We start from the raw sequence: 27,381 nt of genomic DNA on the forward strand, positions 1-27,381 counted from the left end.
GAAACTGCCCATTTCTTGGATTTACTTTAGTTCCTGCTTCACAAGAGGAGAGTGAATTAATGGTGGTGAAGATGACAGAAAAGGATCCTGTGTGTCCGCATAGTTAATGTGAAATATTTTATGACAGGATAACTTTATGAACTACAAAGAAGTCATTAAAAACGCCCTATTTTAGCCGAATGGTCTTATTTTTAGTGGGGTGGAGAAGGGGGGGGGGGGGGGGGGTCATGTTGTACCTCTGCCTTGTGACCAACGATTTTGAACCCCCTTTTTGACTGCGGCTATAATATTTGAAATTTTTGTTGACATTTGTCATTGTGTTCTTCGTAAGGCACACTTTGACATCATGGTAATAAAATTGATATGCTTCATGAAAGTTTTATCCGAAGTGTAACTGAAGTGATTAAAATTACACTCTGTGCATTTTTATCCTCACTCATCAAATTATATTCTGATATGAAGATACCGGTAATAAAGTTGAATAGTAACTTTTATCCTGCCCAACTCCATGAATAATTGGTTTAATAGCTGCAAGACCTTGCCTGAAATTCTCTGTGCTTCAAAAATGGGCTTCTCGGTTTGATCAGCCTTGTGAATACGATACAATGCCCGCTACTGAAAAGCGTAGTTCTTGTAATTATAGGCCGATATCTCCTTCTATTTTCATCTCAGTGCTTCTGCTGCTCATCCAGCGGTCCCACAGCTGTGCCCCTCTGATCAGTCATTCTCTCTGCGAGCGTCTCAGTACTGACACTCCGGGCTTTTCCGGGGATTACAGAAGACTGACGTCTATGAGGAAGACTAACTCCATCAGCAGACACGTCAGACGTGAACGGGATCAACAATAATGTGCAACTTTGCTACTTGAAAAATGAAACGTGGGCAACATTTTTAAAATATAAAATATTTTGTCTACATTTGAAATATGACACCTTTATGTCTGGGGGAGAAGGGCTGGATTAGTTATATGAACGCATGGATGAAAATGTATTTTGGACTTTATAATAAAATGGTTCTTTTGTCATAGCTGCAGGTTCTTCAGCAGTAGCCACAATGTAGAAACACATTCATAAACTTTGTTGTTAGGAAACCAGCGATGAATGGCAGATGACTCTTAACTGCTAATCTAATCCAATCACTGCTATAGTACCAGCTCTCTGAAAGGTAAGAGGCTAATCTGAGAATGGAAGCTAGCTAACCATTTTAGATCAACATCCTTAAATGTCTACTTTGACCTGAGGCAATCCCCAGGATTAAATCCAAACTGCTAATCCACGGGGAAGTGTAATCCTGTGAAAAGAGGAACACACACACACGCACACACACACACACACAGACGCGCACTCACACTGACACACACACACACACACACACACGCTCACAAATACACACACACACACACACACACACACACACTCACATGCACATCAGGGTCGGAAATTAACGGGAGGCAAAATGCCCGTAAACAATGTAAAATTGCCCTTGGAATTGGGTTGACGGGGGCTTTTAAATGCCCCCGTAAAATAAAGAGTTAACTTTCTGTATTTTAAGGTTTTGAAGGGTTATTAAATAGATTTTGTTCTATTTGTTCTATTTTGTTCTATTTGTGCAAAGCGCGACTCGAAAATGGCTAGCTAGGCGTCCGTACCTGCACAACCCCTGCCCCCTCCTCCTACCAGCGTTATTTACCTCAGACAGAGACAGGCAGCGCCAGCTAGTTCACTAGCTAGACTAACGTTAATTTAAGAACATGGAGCGTTTCTCAATACGCAAACCACCCGCTGAGTCACGACTAGAAACAGACCGAAATGAAACAGAAACACTCGCTGAGCCTCTCCTGGTCTGCCCAGGGCCTAAAAAAGCTGTCAAAGAGTCTACTGTTGTGGGTTGGAGGATGGACTGGATAGCGACATGTACCGACAGAACACCTGGAGACACTTTACTATACTGCCAGGCCTGTCGAAATACGCCACCTCCTCCAAAGAAGTCGTGTCGGGGAACTGTCGATAGCTTCATCAGTGGGACGAGAACACTGAAGAAGTACACCGCTGAGCGGCACCAAGAGAGCAAGGCTCACAAGATCGCGTAAGCGAGCACCACCGAGTAACCCGTTCAAGTCATGCTAGCTAGCCTGCTAGTGTAACGCAGACTCACTGTGTTCCGAACACCAAGTTAGCTCACAATGTTCCGAACAGTGCATCTTTCATGACGAATAAATAAGAAATTACTTCCAGATCAGCCGTGGTTTTTGTGTGTGTAATATCTAATTCCTTCCCTTTTCATAAAAAACTTGGTACGAGACATGTACGCGATCCGTCTCAGCGTACAGTGACAAGCTAATGGTGCTCCCTTGTGACAGTGTGGTGGGGAAGCTGTTGCTAACGACAGACTACGGAACGGGCAGGCTTATGCTGCTCAACAAAAAGTGTTCCATGTAAAATTGTTCACGCACGTCCAAATATCGTTTTATTTAAATGGTATCAGTTTTCAATTAATGTTAAGATTAACCAGATAATGACTTAATAGAGATTTGCCGGCATAAGATGTTGAGATGATAGGAAAGGAGGATTTTTAACTGTGATTGTTTATGAACTTTTAGAAATAAAATATTTATGCTTGGATAATAATAAAATATATGCTTGGATAAGAGTCATTGAATATTGGTCTGTCATGCAACATAGAAGAACTAAGGTATTTCCCAACATTTGATAAAATTGCCCTGGAAATTATCCAAAATGCCCCGGAAACATATTTCACAAGGGCAAAAAAAGCCTTTGTTAAAAAAAGTGAATTTCCTACCCTGATGCACATGCACACACACACGCTCACACACACACACACACACACACACACACATGCGCACACACACGCTCACACACACACACACGCACACACACACGCTCACACACACATACACACGCACACACACACACGCACGCAGTATAGTCAGGGCTGCACTGCAGGTGTATGATGGCCAAGTGTTCTTTTATACAGCAGCAGCGGCTGAGGTCATGGACAGCACAAGCAAGCTGAGCCTTATTTGTATGGTTCAGCTCCATTGTGTCCCATTAGCTTTGGGACACAATGATGGGTTTATGCGGCGCACATTTGCTGTAAAATACTTGGTATTTATTATCTGATCTATACTGCCTCATTATATTATTGTGTGCCTGTCCTTAGGGTGGCTCCTGCGCTTGTGAAAAACAACGGCTTGGATTTACAAACCTCCGAAAAGAAACTGAAGGACAAGCTGTGTCACATTCTTTGCAGAACACGAGCTTGAATCCCTGTAACAATCAATCACAAGACAAACAGGAATTTCCGTCGGGTAGGATTATTAATCAGGATGATTACACATTATTATTAGCACTATTATGGCAGGTAATTCAGAAATTTAATACATTTGGTAATCAGGCAAAAGAAACAAGCTCTCTGATAGCAGGGTAGGGCCATTATTTCAGCTCCTGTTATTCACAGTTCACAGGCTAGCATTAGCATTATCACTGCAGAAGAGGTGTGTCAGGGTGTCTAGTCTTGAAGACAGTGTTCATTTTTTAAAAGTTTTTCTTTGAAAGCCATCATTGTGGTGTGTCTTATGCTTGTTAAGTTATTTTTTTTTATTTTATCAAAGATATTCAAAAGGTAGTGTTTTAAAAACGGGAATTTATAGCACAGGTGCTAGAATGATAATATAACATCAATAGTATAAAGATTAAAGATGCTTCTGCACATTGATTCTTACCAAATATGAAATGTGTTGAATTTCAGATATGGAAACACATGGTGTCTGGGGGCATTTCTTTATACTTAAAACTTTTTTTGCGAACAAATGCTTTATTGCATGATAAAAGTATGCATACATAGACAAGAATACTTACACACTAATAACAAATCCCCCCATCCATCAGAAGGAAAAAAAAAAAAACACACTCACCATCCCAAGATGGTACAGTAACCAGTACCAGTACATATATATACTAGGGATGCAAATGATCTACAGTTAATTAAACTGTGCCATTAATTGATTGACAATGATTAGAATAATGAAACTGATAAGCTTAAATCTACAATATGGTAGATAAAAAGAATGACTAAAAACAGGCCAACCAATTACTGAGCTGTATACAATGCCTGGCCAAAAAAAAAAGTCGACATTTGGATTTTTTTGGACAGTGCCCACTGTACAAGCCTCTGGAGGCAGTGTTATGATCTGGGGTTGCTTCAATTGGTCAGGTCTAGGCAACGTTATGTGGCAATAAAATGAAGTCCCATCAATGGATTTTTTCTTCCCTGACGGCACGTGCATATTCCAGGACGACAATGCCAAGATTCATCAGGCTCAAATTGTGAAAGAGTGGTTCTGGGAGCATGAGGAATCATTTTCAGACATGAATTGGTCACCAGAGTCCTGACCTTAACCCCATTGAAAGTCTTTGGGATGTGCTGGAGAAGACTTTACGGGGTGGTTTGACTCTCCCGTCGTCAATACAAGATCTCGGCCAAAAATGAATGCAATTCTGGACGGAAATAAATGTGATGATGCATAAGGTTGTCGAAACAATGCCATGATGAATGCGCGCGGTAATCAAAGCTAAAGACGGTCCAAGGAAATATTAGAGTGTGCGACTTTTTTTGGCCAGGCAGTGTGTCGTAAGAGAGGTTTTATTAAGATGTTCTCAAACAGTCATTAAAGCGGGATTTGCATTGTGTATTAAGACAGTAACGCCAAGATACAAAATCATACAAACATGGATTCACTGACTGAGAAATCTGTGCTGGAGAGAGGGAACCGCTGACATTTTTACTACAAGCCGGATGAACTGCTACTGCGATGGTGACAAAAGGTATTGCGTATTAATAATGCTTATTAACACTCAACTTTGTAGTAAAGAAATGAATCACTTTAGTTGTTTTTATTTGTCTTGCTGACAACACCTGTAGCCACTAATGTGGTCTAGTAATAAAAAAAATAACAGCTCAATCTATTCAATCACGTAAATCATATTCTGTAGTGCAAGAGGTAAGCTATTAATTTAACAAAATAGTCGCAAGTTCCCCACTTTGCAAAGTAGGCCTGTTGATGTGCAGAAAACAAAAAGGCGTAAAACAGAATGAAATGCTATGAGACCCCAACAAAAAAACGCTAATAGGCTATATTCCTGAAGGCTGAAACATATAGCCATAACATGAACAGTGCAGCCATTACCTAACTTAAAACCTACGCATTGCTGTTAATGAATATGAGTATGTCTACATGAGTGGTCAGTCAGTGGGGTATGCATACAAGTTGTGCATCTTATTTTGATCATCTCCAGTTTGATATGTTAAAGAGTTTTCCCAGTTTTTGAAATATCTATTTGTTATTTCTTGCTCTTTTTTTGTCGAATCTATAAAGGTATGTACCTGGATCAGCAATCTCAGAATAAACTTTGAGGCAGTATTTAAGGGGGGGGGGGAAATAACATGTTTCCCGCTGACACACAAATGCACTCATTTTCAAAAATATTATAATATAATTAATATTATTTGTAATATTATTCCATGGAAAGTAGCAGTGCTTTAATGACACCATAAACTTCACCCTGTTTAAGAATAGAGCGAAAATGAGTTACTTTCTCAGCGGCTCATTAGATTTCCGTAGGAAGGCACAAAAGCTCCACGTCTGTTCCCCACATACCTGCGCAGCTGAACTGTAATGGTCTCGGTCTTTTGTCTGTCTTTTGATTATCAGAACAAACGAACGCACGGGTGCCTCCACGTGGATATCTGGAACAAAAACGTATTCCTCTGATTGTATGTACGTTACCAAAGTGGCATTATTGTGTAGGCTTAATGCTGACTGAGTGTTTAAGAGGAAGGGGCATTGAACACATTTATAGAGTACAATTAAACCCTTTTTTTTGGTATTTCAAAATTGCTTTTACCTAGAGTGCATAAGTCACTCCCCTTATCTGGCCACCTGTCACCACCGTGATTTTAGAGCACGGCCGAGCGCGGCGAGCTCAGACGCTTTCAGACCACAGGAGCCAACCTCACAGCGCCGTCACGGCAGGGCAGCCGAGGCCCGGGTTCATTACCGCTTTATGAGTAATGCCACGCCCCCGACGCAAGGGCCCTTTGAGTCAACAGACGGGCCAAAATAATTTCATCATTAGACAGAATAATGCAACATGACTCCTTCCTATTGCTTTCATGCATGCTTTGTTAGCGATTCCATTAAACGCATCACTGGGCAGAGGAGAGTAAATGTGTGTGTGTGTGTGTGTGTGTGTGTTGGGAGGGAGGAAGGGGGGCCTGAACCACATCTATCTGTCTTCCTGCTTGCAGCTGTTGGTCTGTGCTGTTTTGTTTTTATGACACTAGCTCCTGATTTCCCTCAGGTGTGAATCTTTAAGCGTGTGCAGTGGACTCCGGTGTTGATGGGTAAACAGGGTCAATTCTAGTTCTGCAATCTAATCTGCAAAGCAAGATCGGACGAGGAGTTTAGAGCGAAGCTGCTGGACCACGAGGTGTGTAGAGAAATACTAAAACTTAGGAATGATACCGAGGGAGAGGCAGGGTCTTTCTTTACAACCTGATTTTGAAAATTTGTCATTTCAAAGGTGTCAGATTTTCCATCTGGGTGGAATAACCAAGCTGTGAGGAAGGTGAGGATGTGCAATGAATTCACCTGAAATGCTCTGTCCATGGTGCTATAGTATTATAGTGTGCTAGTGCTGTCCATGGTGCTGTAGTATTACAGTGTGGTGGTGCTGTCTGTGGTGCTGTAGTATTATAGTGTGGTGGTGCTGTCTGTGGTGCTGTAGTATTATAGTGTGCTAGTGCTGTCCATGGTGCTGTAGTATTACAGTGTGGTGGTGCTGTCTGTGCTGCTGTAGTATTATAGTGTGGTGGTGCTGTCTGTGGTGCTGTAGTATTATAGTGTGGTGGTGCTGTCTATGGTGCTGTAGTATTATAGTGTGGTGGTGCTGTCTGTGGTGCTGTAGTATTATAGTGTGGTGGTGCTGTCTGTGGTGCTGTAGTATTATAGTGTGGTGGTGCTGTCTGTGGTGCTGTAGTATTATAGTGTGGTGGTGCTGTCTATGGTGCTGTAGTATTATAGTGTGGTGGTGCTGTCTGTGGTGCTGTAGTATTATAGTGTGGTGGTGCTGTCTGTGGTGCTGTAGTATTATAGTGTGGTGGGGCTGTCTGTGGTGCTGTAGTATTATAGTGTGGTGGTGCTGTCTGTGGTTCTGTAGTATTATAGTGTGCTGGTGCTGTCTGTGGTGCTGTAGTATTATAGTGTGGTGGTGCTGTCTGTGGTGCTGTAGTATTATAGTGTGGTGGTGCTGTCTGTGGTGCTGTAGTATTATAGTGTGGTGGGGCTGTCTGTGGTGCTGTAGTATTATAGTGTGGTGGTGCTGTAGTATTACAGTGTGGTGGTGCTGTCTGTGGTGCTGTAGTATTATAGTGTGGTGGTGCTGTCTGTGGTGCTGTAGTATTATAGTGTGGTGGTGCTGTCTGTGGTGCTGTAGTATTATAGTGTGGTGGGGCTGTCTGTGCTGCTGTAGTATTATAGTGTGGTGGTGCTGTCTGTGGTTTTATAGTATTATAGTGTGCTGGTGCTGTCTGTGGTGCTGTAGTATTATAGTGTGGTGGCGCTGTCTGTGGTGCTGTAGTATTATAGTGTGGTGGGACTGTCTGTGGTTTTGTAGTATTATAGTGTGCTGGTTCTGTCTGTGGTGCTGTAGTATTATAGTGTGGTGGTGCTGTCTGTGGTGCTGTAGTATTACAGTGTGGTGGTGCTGTCTGTGGTGCTGTAGTATTATAGTGTGGTGGTGCTGTCTGTGGTGCTGTAGTATTATAGTGTGCTGGTGCTGTAATGATGCAGTACTAAATGCCAGTGGTTCTGAAGCACTCACACTTTGCAGCTTGACTTTTTAAATGCTATTTCTGTTAGTTCAGGTATTTCAGTTTCCGTGAGCAATAATAGATATTTTAGTTGAACTGACAGCTTTATGATGGTGGGTATCAGGGCAATCCAGACTTCCGGGTCTACAGCAAGAGAGTCCACTTCAAATAACTTCAGAGCAGATTGTACAGTGACACTATGCCTCCAGAGGCTTTGTGTGTATTTTACCCAATTATTCTTCCATGAATTACATTTAATCTTATTTTCAGTTGGAACGGTTTCCTAAGGCCATGCTACTTGCATTCAATGAAATTGTGATGCTGCTTCCCATATAGGCACTACATGAAACTGAAGAGCTTGCAATGCTGGAGAACTGAGAAAGATGTTAAATATATATGATTTTTAAATGACTTTTAGTTTGATAATTGCACAAAAACTGTCTGCACAAAAAATATTCTTTCAGACTTTCATTTGGCTGATTCACTCACTCTCCTCTTTTTTTATTTTGCAGCGACAGTATAGTATAATGGCTAAGGAGTTGGTCTTGTAACCTAAAGGGTGCAGGTTTGATTCCCAGGTAGGACACTGCCATTGTACCCTTGAGCAAGGTACTTAACCAGCATTGCTTCCCTATATATCCAGCTGTATAATTGGATGCAATGTAAACGCTATAATGTATAATGCTGTGTAAGTGGCTCTGGATAACAGCGTCTGCTAAAAGCCAGTAATGTAAAGCAGGTTTTGTTTTTCTGCCTGGATGAGCTACAGCACAGAAAGCGACACGCCCAGCAGGCGCGGTTTTACGCGCGGGAAAAGCGGAATGTTGGTCCCGTTCCCATTCCGAGAGCGTAGCCGAGGGAGGCCAGCATATAGGCCGGACATAGCCGATTGGCTCCGCCTCCAATTCCCACCCTAAAAGTGAGGGGAGGGGGGAGATGACGCAGCTCTCCCATTGGACCTCCCTCTGGCCCTGTCCCCTCGCCCCTCTGTCTGTGACAGGGTTCAGGGGTGAAGAAGGAGGGTTGAGTGTTTGGCACCTCTCAGGCCCCCACCTTTAGTCCCACGAGCTAAAGACTCCGCAGCGATGACTGAGACTATAAACCACCTCTCCCTCAGCCCGGAGAGGAAAAGGCTAAAAGTACATCTTGTTCTTCCTTTCTTACATGGTCTTTGTCATGGTCTTTGTCCTCCTCTCCCTTTCTCTCTCTCTTCTCTTTTCTCATTTGATACCTCTGGCCTGTTGTCCAGACAGGGAAATCACTACATTATTCAACACTCGTCCCATAGACTTATGTGAAGGGATTTTTTTTTACTTGTATAACATTTTCACAAACTACGGAAATTCATCTTTGCTGTATTTTTTCATTTTAAAGCTGGGATTGGGTGCGGGACTGTGTCTTGGGCATATTTCATACCTGGGTAATTTTACGGACGAGTGCTTATTTTAAAAAGTGCTCAGGAGGGCAGGTTCAGGGCTGTGCTCAGTGTTGTGGCGTCCCAGCTAAAATTAAATATGGATAAATGGCCTGCCATGACTTTGTACTTCAGAAGCGGTCCGTGTATTACCACAAACTTCTTAACCGAGCTAAAGATGCCCATAAAACTTGAGGAGGCAACATTGACCCGGTTGGCTCTGTAAGGTGAAACACCAGTGCGGAAAAAGGTTCTAGAAAACTACAGCTTTGGCGGTCGGTCCTCAAATGATAGTCCACCCAGCACCGCAGTGTAAGAACGACGTGTGCTTTCCTGTGAAGTCTGTCATAGTTGGGTGTCCTGTTCTGGCACAAAATTTATATATATATATATATATAAAGCCTGTAATGCTAACTGAAAAACAAACAACAACAAAAAAAAAAACAAAGCAGTTTCTGACACACAATATTTTTTTTAGAAAAAAGGCCTACGTTTCTGTATTTTATTTTAAAAATTCATTTTTTACACATTTCTGTTTGTGGCCAGAAATGAAAAGAATCACAGAAAAAAGATTGCTGTGTTGGAGAGGCTGCTGAAGGTCGTGTTTCACGACCGCGTGCGTCAGACCTACCGTCCCGTTACAAAGGCCTGGAAAAGCAGCCTGCTTTTCCTCCATTTTGAAGGACTCCTCAGGCGTATCCTACACAGACTCAGATATCCCACAGTCCTTTGCACACAGCTTGCCTGGAAGATGTAGTTCAATTTAAACGGTCTGAACACCGTTCTAAATTCATATTCTTGCTGTCATGTGGCAGTTTGGTAAAACAAAAAAAAAGATGTAAACTTGTGATTGCAGAAGCCAAAAATAAAAGGATAAAGGGATAAACTTCTTAGCTAGCTGGGTGCTAATGCAACAAAGATATTAAATGTAAAAATCTTTGTTGCATTAGCACCCAGCTAGCTAAGCAGTTTGGTGTTTACATGTGCTGGATTTATTCATTTTTGCCCACAAAGTATGCTGTGTTCTGTTATGTTCATATTTGCTTCCATCATAATACATCGGCATTCAGTTGAATCAAGACAACGCTTTGCTACAATTTTGCTATGACAGTATAGTTGCAGTTTTGTACCAAATGAAGTAGATGGCGACCTAGCTATCCATGATAGAAAATGTAAAATGAGACAATTTTGACACAAGATCGAATTTTAATACTTGTTCTGTGAGTGACTCTAGTAATATTTCCATTTTTATATTACTTGTGTTTTTATTTTCTTGTGAGTCCCTCGCTGGCTTCTGACAGGCTGATTGCTTTGAACAATCCATCTGAATATACAAGAGCAGGAAATCCTTCTTTCCAGGAAGTTTGAAATTTACACAAGAACTTCTTTTTCTTTGAACTCTTCATTTCTTTCTCTGTCAGGTCAGTCAATCAGAACAGCGTCTCTTTTTATTCATACTTCATGTAACCACAAAGACCACACATGATAGTCACAGGGCCTACATGCTACAAGAAGATAGGTTGTGATAAAAAGGAATATGCAAATTCGCCGGGGGGGGGGGGGGGGGGGGGGGGAAGGGGGGGGTGATAATATGGGAAAAAAGGGACCCCAGGAGGACTCTGGGTCAAGGGGACATGTATTTTGGGAGTCTCCTGGGAAAATTGAGAGGGTTGGCCAGTGTGTACATGTCCCCTCCTGGAAAGGTTGAGGGGTGCGAAAAATCTCCAGACACTCGCATACTCTCTGCACACCCATTTTTCTCGCGGTCATCTCTCTCTGTATCTTCATAAGGCTCGAGAGAAGCCACGGTGTCCTTGTGCACTCGTGCCAATTACTGCTAATTGATGCTAATTGCAGCCAGAATAGGGCTAAATAAGCAATGCAGCCACTTCATGCTTCCTACACTCTTTTCGATAACAGAAACAATTCAAATTCTTTGAAATTAAAATTCAGTTTATGCACTTTGGATCAATGGAAACTAGATTCCTGCTGTTTGACTGGCTATATAAAAATCTGCAACAGGAAAACAGCACGGAATTCAATTTTGTGCGCAAAATCTAATGGAAACTGACTTTATTTCAATTTTTTTAAACTCAGTTACAAATGCAGTGAATAAAACAGCCCTTGCTTTTCATTTTCCAATTTTTCCGGAATGGGAAATGGAATGAACGGACGGCGCGATAGGGCGCTGGAAAGGGGGAGGAGGGGTAAGCGACGAGCGGAGGTGATGTGGGGTACGAGGCGTGGCGTACCCGGCTCGGGGTCTCAGATTGATCGCACGGAGCCAGATATGCCTTCACGCGGGCGTCTAAAGCTGACATCACCGAAGGGAGTGGATGAGAGCGGGAGATTAGCGCTAAAGCAGGGATTATATACTGCTGAGAATCTGACACCAGCTGCAGCAGGAGCTGCTGGGTGACCTCTTCTGTGTAGAGTAAGGCGCTGATTACGCACTCAACGATTACGCGCGACGCTCACCAGCGAGGCCTAAAGAAAATTACTGTTTGGGAAAATTTTATAGCAAAAGGTTCTCAGAATGTCAGAATGCAGAAATGTTAAAGGTTAACATATTGTCAATATTATCGCTCTTAATTGCCCATTTCACAGAGGTGAAAAAGATTATTTGAGGGAAAAAAATCGAATGAATGAAATTCTCCTGATGATTCTGCCTTGTTTTGTAAGTCTTAATCAGATTTGTGCCGAGAACATGGATCGCAAGTAATGGATTCAATTATTCATGAATGCACAGTGGAGATAATGAACTTTTCACCTTGATGATCCATGTTTATTCATTTTGTTTTCCCAGTGATCATTAAAAAGTGCAAAACTCAGTAAAATCAAAAAATGAGATGGAAATGTTAAGACGATGTCTAGCATGGCAGCCAGTAGTGAATCGGTGGGTGATGGGGTGAATTAAAGATTGTTACAGACTTAATACAGGTGATTCAATGTTTCTGTGGAATCCATTATCTCCAAAAATCCAGTACAATGTACCTGTGAATCAGTTTCTCAGAATATGGTACAATGTACCTGCTGAATCAATTTCTCAGAATCTGATACAATGTACCTGCTGAATCAATTTTTCAGAATCTGATACAATGTACCTGTGAATCAATTTCTCAGAATCTGATACAATATACCTGCTCAATCAATTTCTCAGAATCTGATACAATGTACCTGTGAATCAATTTCTCAGAATCTGATACAACATACCTGCTGAATCAATTTCTCAGAATCTGATACAATGTACCTGCTGAATCAATTTCTCAGAATCTGATACAATGTACCTGCTGAATCAATTTCTCAGAATCTGATACAATGTACCTGTGAATCAATTTCTTAGAATCTGATACAATGTACCTGCTGAATCACTTTCTCAGAATTTGCTACACTGTACCTGTGAATCAGTTTCTCAGAATATGGTACAATGTACCTGCTGAATCAATTTCTCAGAATCTGATACAATGTACCTGTGAATCAGTTTCTCAGAATATGATACAATGTACCTGTGAATCAGTTTCTCAGAATATGGTACAATGTACCTGCTGAATCACTTTCTCAGAATTTGCTACACTGTACCTGTGAATCAGTTTCTCAGAATATGGTACAATGTACCTGCTGAATCAAATTCTCAGAATCTGATACAATGTACCTGCTGAATCAAATTCTTAGAATCTGATACAGTGTAATGGCTGAATTGATCTCTATGAATTTGGTGCAGTCTCCACAAATCAGATATACAATCTGATACAATGTATCTGCTGTATGGATTTTAAAGAGTCTGATAAAATGTAGCTATCTGATGAATATATCGCTATAAATCTGGCACAGTCTATCAGCTGAATCGATCTCTATGAATCTGATACAGTCTATCAGCTGAATCGATCTCTATGAATCTGGTACAGTCTATCAGCTGAATCGATCTCTATGAATCTGGTACAGTCTATCAGCTGAATCGATCCCTATGAATCTGGTACAGTCTATCAGCTGAATCGATCTCTATGAATCTGGTACAGTCTATCAGCTGAAGCGATCTCTATGAATCCAGCTCAGTCTATCTGCTGAATCAGTCTTCCTGAATCTGTTAGAATCTGCTTGTCTGACGCCTAAGAGTTGGTGATGGATCTCTGTCAGGATCGTCTGTACCTTTTCTTGCATGATGTCATGATCCCTGGCCCCACCTTGTTTAAAAAAAGGCCGTTTGTCTATCCAGACCTATCTCTCTCTGAGGGACACAGGACATCCTCTACATGTAAAAGTAAATCAATGGGCCAGAAGCTGGAGCATGACTGTAGCAATAACTCATAAAGCCATATGTGGGTTATTATTTTCTGTGCTAGCGAGACTGTGTAATAGCAAAACAAACCTCTAGCAAAACAAACCTGTGGTGGAAGGCATTGGGGATTGGAAACCAGAGAAACATTTCAATCTTTTCAAACTTAAACACAGTCCCTCCCGCTCACAGAAGAAATAGCAATGGGCAATGGTTCCCTTTGAAATCAAAAGATCAACCAAAAAACAAAACAAAACATAACACATTCCTGCTTTCAGTAGAAATGACTGGTTTACATTGTGAATGCTAGTCAGCATTTGAAAAGTGTGGGCTTGAATTTCAAATAATTTCAGGGTTTCATTAAATTGATAAAGAAAGCTGGTTTTACATTTCAGTCCATTGCATTCATGGAAAACATAGATGTGAAGCAAGCTGGGGGAGGGGGAGTTGGGGGAGGGGGGGGGGCTGCCAGGGGGGCTTCAGAAGAAAAATGAGCCTGGAAAGTTGACTACGCCAGCAGCTTTGCCATTGTTTATTGATATGCATCACTTTGTAATGGATCAAAATAAATAATGTATCGAATTTGTGACAATACAAAGTGGTCGCAGCCCGGTGGAGGGGTCGATTTATGGCCGGTGCGAGCGTAGGACTGCAACCCCCCCTCCCACCCCCACTGCTATTAGCCGTAAATTAATAAGCGCGCGGCACGAGAAAGGCAGGGAAATTTACACCGGTAAAGAAAGTGGTTTGTGAAAGTGGCCCGTGACTGTGGCTGCCTGAAACAGGGAACACGGTGTGTCTGAAATGGGGACGAGACACTGTGTGTCTGAAATGGGGACGAGACAGTGTGTGTCTGAAATGGGGACGAGACACTGTGTGTCTGAAATGGGGACGAGACAGTGTGTGTCTGAAATGGGGAGGGGACACTGTGTGTCTGAAATGGGGACGAGACACGGTGTGTCTGAAATGGGGAGGGGACACTGTGTGTCTGAAATGGGGAGGGGACACTGTGTGTCTGAAATGGGGACGAGACACTGTGTGTCTGAAATGGGGACAGGACACTGTGTGTCTGAAATGGGGAGGGGACACTGTGTGTCTGAAATGGGGACGAGACACTGTGTGTCTGAAATGGGGAGGGGACACTGTGTGTCTGAAATGGGGAGGGGACACTGTGTGTCTGAAATGGGGACGAGACACTGTGTGTCTGAAATGGGGACAGGACACTGTGTGTCTGAAATGGAGACAGGACACGGTGTTTAAAATTAGATTGCCCCCATCACTCTTTCCTTATTTTCTTTGGTCCTGGAGATGAAAATGTGCTGCATTTACACATTTCACATTAGGCACACTTAACAGGATCTCATTACAGCGGCACCTTGGGAAATGGCCTCTGCAGAGGACTGTCTTGAGCGTGCACATTTAAAAAACAAGGGGGGAAAAAGATACATAAGACTTATCGAATTGCCATTTATGTTTACAGATAAGCCATTTTCAAATATTTAAAGCAAGGGCACACTGGTGCGTCTTGAAAAAGGAGAGCGGCATTATGGGCTCTTTTATCTTCGCAGGTAAATGAGCGGTGAAGGAGAGCACCATTGCGTTTCTGGAGAGCCCTTCGCCTCCCGGTGCCTGAGCGAGCCCAGATTACTCTCTCAGCAGCCGGAGCTACGTGCTGCCGCGGTTCGCAGAAGATCTCTTTTAGCTGGAGTGGCCAATGACTGCAAGGTGCCATAGCGAGGCGTTTCGGGAACATTTCATCTGAAATGGTACTAGTTGTGGTGGCGGGGATACGCTTGTCAATAACATTTTTAATCCCGCCCTCTCTCTTTTTCTCTCTAGCCCTCTCTCTCTCTCTCTCTGTCTCTCTCTCGCTCTCTCTCCGTCTCTCGCTCTCTCTCTCTCTCTCTCCTAAGCAACACTAACACAGCCAACAACAATGTAGAGAGTTTCTACAAAAGCAGAGAGAGAGAGAGAGAGAGAGGACAAGTGATTAGCTTTGTTTAGAAAGAAAGAGGGGGAGGGAACATTCAACAACCCTTCATCCCCCGACTTTTTAGGGTTTGGAAGGCGGTCGGCGTTGGAGGCGGAGCAGACGGGTGGTGGTGGTGGTGGGGGGGGGGGTTACAGATGCCAGCGAGGGCCAGGTGTGCCCACGTACCCACTCCGGACCACCTGGCCGGTGCCATTAACACAGGTTAATCAGCTCTGGGCACACAAGGCCTCCCGTGCCCATCTGCTTCTGTTTATTCCAGACTGAACACATTTCTGGCGCGGAGTGTGTACTGTACGTTTCCATAATAACCAGTGAGCCACTGTGACAATTAAGTTTTTAGGAAAGAGACAAAGAAAGCAAAAAAAATAAGTGTTTTTTTTTTATTCTCGTGGAGCATTGTTCTGTCAGTCAGTTCAGTCATTGCTCTGTTCCTGCACGATGTTATGCAGTTGAGCAGGGGTGTCGAATCTTATCTGAAAAGGGCCAGCGTGGGTGCAGGTTTTTTGTCCTAGCCCAGCACAAAGGCACCTAATTCTACTTACCCAGGTCTTTATTATAACGTATGATTAGTTCATTAGAATCAGGCATCAGAGTGCTGGGCTAAAACAAAAAAAACAACCCGCACCCACGCCGGTCCTTTTCAGATAATAAAGACAGCCCCGCACTTGTGAGTTTCACATGTTCCTCACTGATGAGACATTGGAAAGGGATTGAATCGCCAGTGCGCTGGCTGACCCGTGGCAGCACCCCCCCGCTACCGCCCCCCCCCCCCCATCCCTGGTAAGCCATTTCTTCTCGCTGCAGTATCGTTGCTATTGACAACGCTTCCACTGACATTTCCCTCCTATTCATCACAGATAGATGGTTCTTGAAGGCACCTGGTGGAAAAACTGACACTGTCATCTAACCTCCTTTCAGTTCTTTGTGCTGCCTGGAGCTAAACCAACACCTGCCCATTCCGATATGTGCGTGCGAGCGAATGTGGAAATGATCTGGAAATGAGGCTGTTAAAATGCCCGGTTGCCATGGAGAGCCAGGGCACAGTCAGCTGCCCACTGTAGCCAACATGCACCGTGGATGAATTTCAATAAGCTTCTGCCCCTCGATTGTGAGTGTATCTCTGTTCTTGTCCTGCTTGACCTGAGTTCTGCCTTTAATACCATAGACCACCATATCCTCCTCCATAGTTTAGAAAAATCAGTTGGGGTCACTGGGCAAGCCCTTATGCGGTTGACATCCTATCTCACTGACAGGTCTCAGGCTGTTAGGGTGAATAATAAGTCCTCTGAGTATTCCGGGGTGAACTTTGGGGTACCTCAAGGATCGGTGTTGGGTCCTTTGCTTTTTTCCTTGTACGTGTTCCCTCTTGTGGGCATCATAAGCATTCATGGTGTTAACTATCACTGCTATGCAGAAGACACACAACTTTATATATCTTTAATACCAGGTGAAGTTGATCCGCTAGCCAAGTTAGAGGCCTGTCTTAAAGATGGAAAGGCTTCGGTGAACCAAAATTTTGTCATGTTGAATTCAGATAAAACTGAGGTGCTCGTAGAGCCCAAATCTCTTAGAGATGGATTCCTACATTTTTCCTTAAATATAAATGGCTTCTCTGCCTCCTCCAAAGCAGTTGTTAAAAACCTTACCATAATTTCTGATTCAGATCTCCCCTTTCAGGTCCACATTAATAATATCATAAGACTGGCCTTCTTCCACCTAAAGAACATCTAAATTAAAAAAAATATTGTCCCTCCAGGATGCTGAAAAAATGGTTCATGCATTTGTGTCCTCTCGGGTTGATTACTGTAATGTTTTATTGTCAGGTTGCACAAACTCGGCATTGAAACGTCTCCAACTTGTACAGAATGGAGCTGCTAAGGTCCTTACTAGATCTAAGAAATGAGAACATATCAGTCCAGAGATTAAATCACTTCACTGGCTTCCTGTCAAATATAGAATTGAGTATACAAATAAAATTGAATTGAATGTCCCTAAGTGCCACAGTCATTTTCAGTATTTTTTTCTCCCCACAAAATGTGGTTTGAAAGTTTACTGAGCCCAGGACAATTGTTCCTAAACAGCAGGGTAGGACTGGGCGATTTCAAGTGATTTCACAATACTGTCAGGCGAAAAAACATGATATACAATAGTATCAGAAAGTATGATTCTGGGAAGAAGAACATTCTGGCAATTAGAACGGCAGATACTAGAGGTTCCACTGTAATTTAAAGTGCCTATAGCCTTACAGAAATGTCATTGTTTCCTTGTTCCAAAAATGCTCACACCATACACACAAACACACACACACACACACACACACGCACACACTCACACACATGAGTCTCTGGTTTTAACACAAACAGATAAACCCAAACACACACACACACACACACACACACACATGCATACACACGCACACACACACACATGCACACTCACACACCTACACATCCACACATAAACAAAAACACAAACATACACACACACACTGACACACATGCACACACACACCAACAGATAAACACAAACACGCACACACACACACACTCGTACAGCTATGAACACAAACCCTGCTAAAAGCTGTGTTGAAAGCCCTCGCATCTTTGGATAAGCTAACTGCAGAATGGACAGGCTGTATCCAGCCTTGCCCTAGATGTGACAGAGCACAGAACACAAGTCACAGCTTTTTCCATTAGCTGTTCATCAGATAATGAGTAGGTAACTGTTTCCGGAGCAGGTTTCTGTCGGTGAAGGTGTCCAGTGCACTATAATTCTGCCTGTGCTCCTGTCTCTTTCATTCACTACCCTACTTCTCCATCATATGCTCACATGGGATATTATATAACTGCATTTTCCTTGCTTGGCATTCCCATTATTCTTGCTTGGCTTTCCCATTTTCCTGGTTTGGCATTCCCATTTTTCTGGTTTGACATTCCCATTCCCTAGACATACTTTGCTCTCAGTGTTTCTAAGTTTGTGGCTTTACTGACCCCCACTCTTCATCTTGTAGAACACTGAGTTAAGGCAGTCACCTGACTGTAGAACACTGAGGTAAGGCAGTCACCTGACTGGGGAACACTGAGTTAAGGCAGCCACCTGACTGGGGAACACTGAGTTAAGGCAGCCACCTGAATGGGGAACACTGAGGTAAGCAAGTCACTTGACCTGAGAACACTGAGTTAAGGCAGTCACCTGACTGGGGAACACTGAGTTAAGGCAGTCACCTGACTGGGGAACACTGAGGTAAGCAAGTCACTTGACCTGAGAACACTGAGTTAAGGCAGTCACCTGACTGGGGAACACTGAGGTAAGGTAGTCACCTGACTAGCCCTGAGGCATGGTGTGTTGCCAGCTGTATGCAAATTAATGCACTGATTCATTCAAGCATAAAACCTCAATACTGGGCAATTCATTTTAGGGGGCATGAGTCTCTGGTCTTAATCTCCAGAACCGTACATTCTACTGTGCTCTTAACCTACACTACATGGAACACTAAATAAAAAACAAAATAAATAATAGTTCAAAAAATACTTTCACTGCAACACGTTCGTGTCATCCAAGGTGCCTGCACTGTGTTAAAAAAAGAAAGTACTTGAGCTTTTTTCCCTGCTGGACCTGAGAGGACATGCCATGCAAGCCATTATGCGCTGATCGTATCGGGCTGTCTCCGCACTGAAACATTCTCCGTCGGTTTGGGACAGCGGCCCGCCGTCTCCCCTTCAGCAACCCTGCAGCTCGACACCAAGGAGACGTTTCGGGAGCGGCTCATTCAAGCGCGCTCCACGCGCGGAGGGACAAAAGCCCCGTCCGTCGCCAATAACATCGCGCTGGCGGGAAGACCCGTCCGTCGCCAATAGCATCGCGCTGGCGGGAAGACCCGTCCGTCGCCAATAACATCGCGATGGCGGGAAGACTCGTCCGTCGCCAATAGCATCGCGCTGGCGGGAAGGCGCACAACGGAGCACCTCGAGTCTCCGTTCGCAGCGGATGGGCTGCCCTATTCAGGAAGGCCTTGAATGAATAAAGAAACACGACGCGCTTTATTTTCCTGCGTGTTCCTCTCAGAGTGAGGCCGGGCCCTTTCCGCGTCCGGTTCTCCGCGTTTGCCTGTAATTTATTTATCGGCGTGTCGGCCTGTGCGACGTGAGGCCCCGGCTTAGTCCCGCCCCACTGGGGGGAAAACGCTACGCACGTACGCGCAAAAAGACATTCGCCCGCCTCGGCGGGGTCCAACACTGGTACGTCCGCCCAGGATTTGCTTTAAAGATTAGCTGGTTGCCAGGAGATCCCGCTTTCCCAAACAGACGGGCCACAATTGATTCACTGAGGAAAAAGGCAAAGCTGGAGTTTACGAGGAGCTTTCGCGATGATCGACCTGCCGGATTTTAGAATTTACTTAGTTATACTCTGCTGCGCAGCCGTTGCAATGCGAGGCTAATTAAAGATGATACAGAAACATTAGCAAGGGATCCATACGTCAAGATTACTAACAACATGGAGGTTATGAACTTATGACCCGTTTCAATGATTATGGCATTTTTTTAAGCACTCTTTCCAAATTAATGATTTGTAGCTTCAGTAGCATGCAGGGCACATGCATGGATCTGGTATCAAATGTAAAATGCATGCTTGATGGGTTTTGAAGACACAATCGCAATGTAAAATCACTTGAAGTAGTCAATATATAATTACACTGGTCCATCCTCCGCTGATACCTGTCTTTAACTGTGGCTTTCAATTAAAGGCGAATGTATTTCACTTCAAACGCATTTTGTAAGCTCATTGCTCACTAATAGAAATGGAGTGAGGGAGAGAAAAAACTGAGCTTGCACTGAAAAAGACCGAACGCTTGCTTTTATGTGAAAGTCTGAAACTAGACCATTCATACTAAATGTGTTTTATTTGTAAAGTAGTGGTAAAACCCGAGAGTTAAGATGATGGTTACAACTTGAGGTGGAGTGGATGCTTTCAAATACTAAAAAATGGCACTCTGTCGAGTGCTAACCAACACAGTTCCACATGTTGGATATTCATTCCGTTAAGGAGTTAATCGTTGCTTTCATACCCTTCACATCATGAGATACACACACCTCCATGACTGCATCTCAGAGCAACATATGTTTAAATTCTAGCCGCTCTTAAACACTTTAGTCAGTAATTGAAAGACCATTTGGCCAATCAGCACTGTGTTTGTTCAGTGGCCATAAGCGATCTCTCCATTTTGCCAATCAGCACTGTGTTTGTTCAGTGGCCATAAGCGATCTCTCCATTTGGCCAATCAGCACTGTGTTTGTTCAGTGGTCATAAGCGATCCCTCCAGGACTCCCCAGCTGATTGGCACACAGTTTCATGGCATTAAGTAAATCCGTTCAGAAATTATATGCCTGTTAAAATCCACGGCAACTGCCACTCCCCCATTCAGCCAATCAGTGTGAGAATGTAATCAGTTCTCCTTTGCCCCATGGGCAAGCTTTCCACAAAGTTTCATGCAAATCCATTAATAACTTTGGAGATATCCTGCTAAAAGCCAGACAGACAGACAGACAGAATGGGGCATTGGGGGGAAATAATCAAACAGGATGTAATCACAGGAACTCAAATTTCACAGTAAACTTTATAAAAGATTTTTCAGTATCTTGCCACACCTGTTATTTCCTGTTTCTGTTATTGATACACTAAGTGTTCCTTTATAAGTAGTAGAATGTATTTTCATACAAAAACCATTGCTCACATTAAGGATTTTTGTTATTATGTTGTAATATGTACAGACACAGTTCTACCAAATGGACTACAGAGCCCACCTTCCACCCCACAGGCAGAGGCTTCACAGGGGTTAGCGATAAATCATGCTTTTATTGTGAAGTGCTTTGGGTCTCTTACCGGTGCTGAAGTGACCAAGTTTTTCTAATGGCTGTCAGGGCCAGGTCAGGGAGACACTGTGGAGAGGGAACAGGTGGCACATGGCCCTCTGACCTGGTCCAGGCAGGTCAGCTACTGTCAGCTGTCCTCCTAATGCACAAGTGTGTGTGTGTGTGTGTGTGTGTGTGGGTGTGCGCGTGTTTGTGTGTACGTGAGTGTGTGTGTGCATGTGTGTGTGTGTGTGTGCGTGTGTGTGCGTGTGTGTGCATGTGTGAGTGTGTGTGTGTGCGTGTGTGTGTGTTTGTGTGAGTGTGTGTGTGTGTGTGTATGTGTGTGTGTGTGTGTGTGCGTGTTTGTGTGTGTGAGTGTGTGTGTATGTTTGGGTGCGTGTTTGTGTGTGTGTGTGCATGTGTGTGTGTGTGCGTGTGTGTGTGTTTGTGTGAGTGTGTGTGTGTGTGTGCATGTGTGTGTGTGTGCGTGTGTTTGTGTGAGTGTGTGTGTGTGTGTGCATGTGTGTGTGTGTGCGTGTGTGTGTGTGTGTGTTTGTGTGAGTGTGTGTGTGTGTGTGTGTGTGTGTGTGCGTGTTTGTGTGTGTGAGTGTGTGTGTATGTTTGGGTGCGTGTTTGTGTGTGTGTGAGTGAGTGTGTGTGTGTGTGTAATTTACAAACCACAAGTCCAGGTAGCAGGAAGCTGATTACTGAAGCACTGAAAGCGTATCACTGGATTAGCAATGTAATAAAGTGAAAGAATAAATACAGTGAAAATGGCATCGACTTCACCTAACAGTCTATATTTATTAAACCTTTACTTAACCAGGTAGGGCATTGGAGAACCCATTTCTCTTTTTCACGATCATTTGGAGAATCAGAGTGGGTAGGAATGCAAATAATAGTAGCAAATCAAATGTAGGGGGTGAATAGGAATCGAATGTAGGGGTGGATAGGAATTGGATGTAGGGGTGGATAGGAATTTGGATGTAGGGGTGGTTAGGAATTGGATGTAGGGGGTGGTTAGGAATTGGATATAGGGGTGGATAGAAATTGGATGTAGAGTGTGGTTAGGAATCGGATGTAGGAGGTGGATAGGAATCGGATGTAGGGGGTAGTTAGGAATCAGATGTAGGGGGTAGTTGGAATTGGATGTAGAGGTGGTTCAGAATCGGATGTAGGGGGTGCTTATGAATCAGATGTAGAGGGTAGTTAGGAATTGGATGTAGAGGGTAGTTAGGAATCAGATGTAGAGGGTAGTTAGGAATCGTATGTAGGGGGTGGTTAGGAATCGGATGTAGGAGGTAGTTAGGAAGTGAATGTAGGGGTTGGTTAGGAATTGGATGTAGGGGTGAATAGGAATCGGGTATAGGGGTTGGTTAGGAATTGGATATAGGGGTTGGTTAGGAATTGGATGTAGGAGGTGGATAGGAATCGGATGTAGGAGGTGGATAGGAAACGGATATAGGGGTGGATAGGAATTGGATATAGGGGTTGGTTAGAAATTGGATGTAGAGGTGGATAGGAATTGGATGTTGGGGTGAATAGGAATCGGATGTAGGAGGTGAATAGGAATCGGATGTAGGAGGTGGATAGGAATTGGATGTAGGGGTGGATAGGAATTGGATGTAGGGGTGAATAGGAATCGGATGTAGGAGGTGAATAGGAAACGGATGTAGGGGTGGATAGAAAAGGGATGTAGGGGTGGATAGGAATTGGATGTAGGAGGTGGATAGGAATAGGATGCAGGGGTTGGTTAGTTATCGGATGTAGGGGTGGTTAGGTTGCTTGATAGTTTCAGAGTTTTTTTATGGGAATGACCGCCAATGAATAAACGTTATAAAAGTCAATTCAGGAAAGAATGCATTTTAAAAAATTGCGTGCCACTCAAAAACTTTTCCCTTAGGAACTTTCCAGAATGCCTCAACTCTATTCTACACAGCTTACTGACAGGTTCTCCATGATGAAAAGCAGGAAAAAGACACAAAAATCATACGGTGAGTGGAGTGTGGCTTTACTCCAGAACTGAGACTCAAGTTCAGGACTGATAATAACCTGTAAAGCAGTTTTGAGTCTCAAAGACTTGCACCAGTACAGGCTAGCGTGTTGTTTTCGGATGACATCCGCCCACTGCTGTCTGTTGTTACGTTAGAACTGCCAAACACCGCTGCCTCTGTTATTGAGTGACTACCTCTGTTTGCTATGTTACAGTAGAACTCCTAGGTCTACTCTTTTATCTAACGGATTTAGTTCTATTTGCCGTGATGTTACTCTGTATGTGCAGGATGTGGGCCTTAGCACAGACTGCTGCCGGTATTGTTTAAGATGCTGTTGGCTTTATTGCAGTTGAGTGTCAGAAAATGGCACAGAACTGCTGGATATTTATTTTTGTATGTGTACGGGGTGGGGGGGGGGGGGTATTTGTATTAGCCTGGGACCCACAAACACCTTAACCTGGGCCTGTAAGCATATTTACATATTTAAAAATGGGACAGGAAAGAGTTTAGATAAATCACGCCTACGTGTTTTGCTCTTTGTGTTAATGACAATTGCCGCAGCTGCAGCAGTACTCTTAGTGTTGCGAAGCATAGCTGTTGCCATGGTGATTAGATAGATCATTATGCTTTTGATTACCTTGGAGTCCTTTAGCAGTGTCCACACCACTTTCACTGCCACTGCATCATAGTGCCCATGCTGAACCACACCTGCAAGCCCACACACACGCACACACGCACACACTCACACACAGGCACACCTACACACACACACACACACACGCACACACATCATACACACAGAAGCACACACACCTCAAGCCTAGTTTCTGTGGACTCTCTTACTCCTAGAACACAAGTTCATTTTCATCTCCCTTGTATTTGCTCTCTTCAAATTAATTACATATCATGCAGCTGCACTCTTTAAAAACATGCAAATCTTCTTCACAAGCTGTCAGCCGTGTACATAGCATGTTGTATATGGATCACGGTAAACAACGCTTGACATTTCAGGCCCTGCAAATCATATAACAAGGAAGAGCTTACTCAGCAGTCCGCAAACAACTTTCAAATGTCCTCTGGACCACTATTTGGTCCTCCTAACCAAATCAAGCAATCAGTCAATCAAGCGTGCAAGCATACAGATAAATAAAAATAATAACCTTAAGGTTAATCTAGAATTTTAAAACAATAAAGGTAATGTGGCTACCTAATTAGAATGTGGTGTTAGATTAAACTAGGGATATAATACTGCTACTATTGTTACTATTACTACTACTACTGCTACTACTGCTGTTGCTACTAGTGCTACTATTACTAATGCTACTGCTACTGTAAATATTACAATATATTTCCCATCAGTGGCGTCACTAGACACCAACCCTAGTGACGCCATAGATGGGAAATATATTGTAATATTTACAATTACAGGTAAGAAGGATATATAAATGTTTCGACACCCCCGACCTGTTGTTTTTACCTCTTTTGGGGGGTCCAATCTTAATTAGGGGGATCAGACCCCCCTCCAACCCCCCCCATAATTTGATCCCTGGCTACTACTACTGCTGCTACTCCTACTACAACTACTACTACTACTACTACTGCTACTATTACTACTACCACCACCAACTACTACTACTACTCCTGCTGTCATTACTACTACTACTACTACTACTACTACTAATAATAATAATAATAATAATAATAATATGTGAACACAGGGAATCCCCTGCCGTTCGTGGTGGATATGGTGTCTGTGGTAATGCATTTGAATAGCAGTTGCTTATGGTAGCATAATGAGCCTGTGTGAGAGACAGCACAGACTCGGGGAACACTGTTTTCACAGTGAGATTAAAGCGCTGGGCTGTCCACCCCCAGACTCACCTGGAATCACAAAACAGAATGCAGACACTGAAATACTGCTGCATAATTTACTCTGATACCATCTCCATTTCTTTCTTTCTTTCTCTCTCTCTTTCTTTCTTTCTTTCTTTCTTTCTCTCTTACTCTCTCACTCTATATATATATTAGGGCTGTCAATCGATTAAAATATTTAATCAAATTAATTACATGATATGCTGATTAATTAATCAAATTAATCGCATATATAAATATTTGCTTGGAAAAGCACCCAATTGAAGATATTTCAACTCAGAGACATTACATTATTGTGGCACATGAGTAAAGCATTGAATAAAAATATCAAAAGGAGGCATTAGAAATCAATAAATTGTTTTATTTCCAATCATTTTTCCAAATACATGTCTTTTTATTTTTTTTATCATTGAACATAAGCCTATCACTTAGCATACACTGTGGCCATAACAGTTTAAAAAAAAAATTTAACATAAGCTTATTACTTAAGCACCAATGTGGCCATAACAGTCTTTTTCCCACGGTGCGCAGGAACTGCCGTCGTGGGCTATGCGTGGCACATTGAGGTCACTCACTCACTTACTCACGGACGACCTGAGAGAAGTCGCATGTATTGTGCCAGACAGGGACATTTTGTGGGACACATGCGCCGGTGGTGCTTCGTTTAGTAGGACGCGTGCGCAGGTGCATCTCCCAAAATCACCACTTCGAACGGCACAAGATTTTTAAGCACAGCCTTATCGCCTAACGTTACTTTAGCTAACCCTAACATGTTAGCGTTTCACCTACTTTAGTTAACCTACTTAGGGCGTACCACCGATACAGACGTATGGACACACGGAGGACAACAAATAACGTGACAGAGGTGAGGCCTCTACATGCCATAGCCAGCTAGCTATATAGTTAGCCAAGTTTTACTCATGACACTTTGTACAGGTGCGCCGTGGGTCTGCACGGTTTCGTGCTTGTTTAACTATTTAACATACTATTTACATGCTCAACTAACACACTGACCAGTTGAAATTGTGCGACGCACGGTGAGGGTGCGTTCGTAAATTCACTCCGGTGGTGCCAGTGGCACCCTGAGTGCTCTCTTGTCATTTAGAAATTAGCGCTGCTCTCAGAGGCTCAGAGCCACACTGACCGCTCCAGCTGAAGGGCCGGTTTGTCAGAGTGTCTGAACCCCATAATGGCTGACAGTGTGGCAAACTGCGACGGTTGGGTTATTTGGCAATATAGGTAGTGTTATTCAACATGCAGCAACTTACAGTAACATCGGTACATCAATTAATTAACATAAACATTAAATAATATTATATGCGTTGATTTGCGTTGTTTTTTTAACGCGTTCTTTTTTTTATAATTAATCAAAATTAATGTGTTAAAAAATTAATATATATATATATATATATATATATATATAATGTTGATCCTGATGTGGCAGTAGCTATTTTTGTAGCTAGCGTGTTAGCAGCACTTATTGAAAGGGAAAATGCATTATTGAAAATCTGCGGTTCCCCCCACCGCCCCCCACTACCCCCAACCCTCCCACTACCCTGGCCGCTCTGCTTGCACAGACAGTTGTAGCCGGGGCACAGGACCATCTCTAAGTGCCCTTCAGCACACGGACGCAGGGAGTGCACAGGGCCTAGTGTGCTGCATCCAGCATGTTCAGTAGAGCCTATCTCTAAGTGCTCTTCAGCACACGGACGCAGGGAGTGCACAGGGCCTAGTGTGCTGTATCCAGCATGTTCAGTAGAGCCCATCTCTAAGTGCCCTTCAGCACACGGACGCAGGGAGTGCACAGGGCCTAGTGTGCTGCGTCCAGCATGTTCAGTAGAGCCCATCTCTAAGTGCCCTTCAGCACACGGACGCAGGGAGTGCACAGGGCCTAGTGTGCTGCGTCCAGCATGTTCAGTAGAGCCCATCTCTAAGTGCCCTTCAGCACACGGACGCAGGGAGTGCACAGGGGAGAGTGCTGCGTCCAGGAGCCTTTTGAGTTTGTAATGAGATGCAGGTGCGCAGACAGGCTGACTATGCACTGGCCAATCAGCACGCTTTCCCTACGTTCCATGTAAATGTGCTTTAAATTATTA

This window comes from Anguilla anguilla, chromosome 14, assembly GCF_013347855.1.
Source record: "Anguilla anguilla isolate fAngAng1 chromosome 14, fAngAng1.pri, whole genome shotgun sequence".
NCBI classification, from domain to species: Eukaryota; Metazoa; Chordata; class Actinopteri; order Anguilliformes; family Anguillidae; genus Anguilla; species Anguilla anguilla.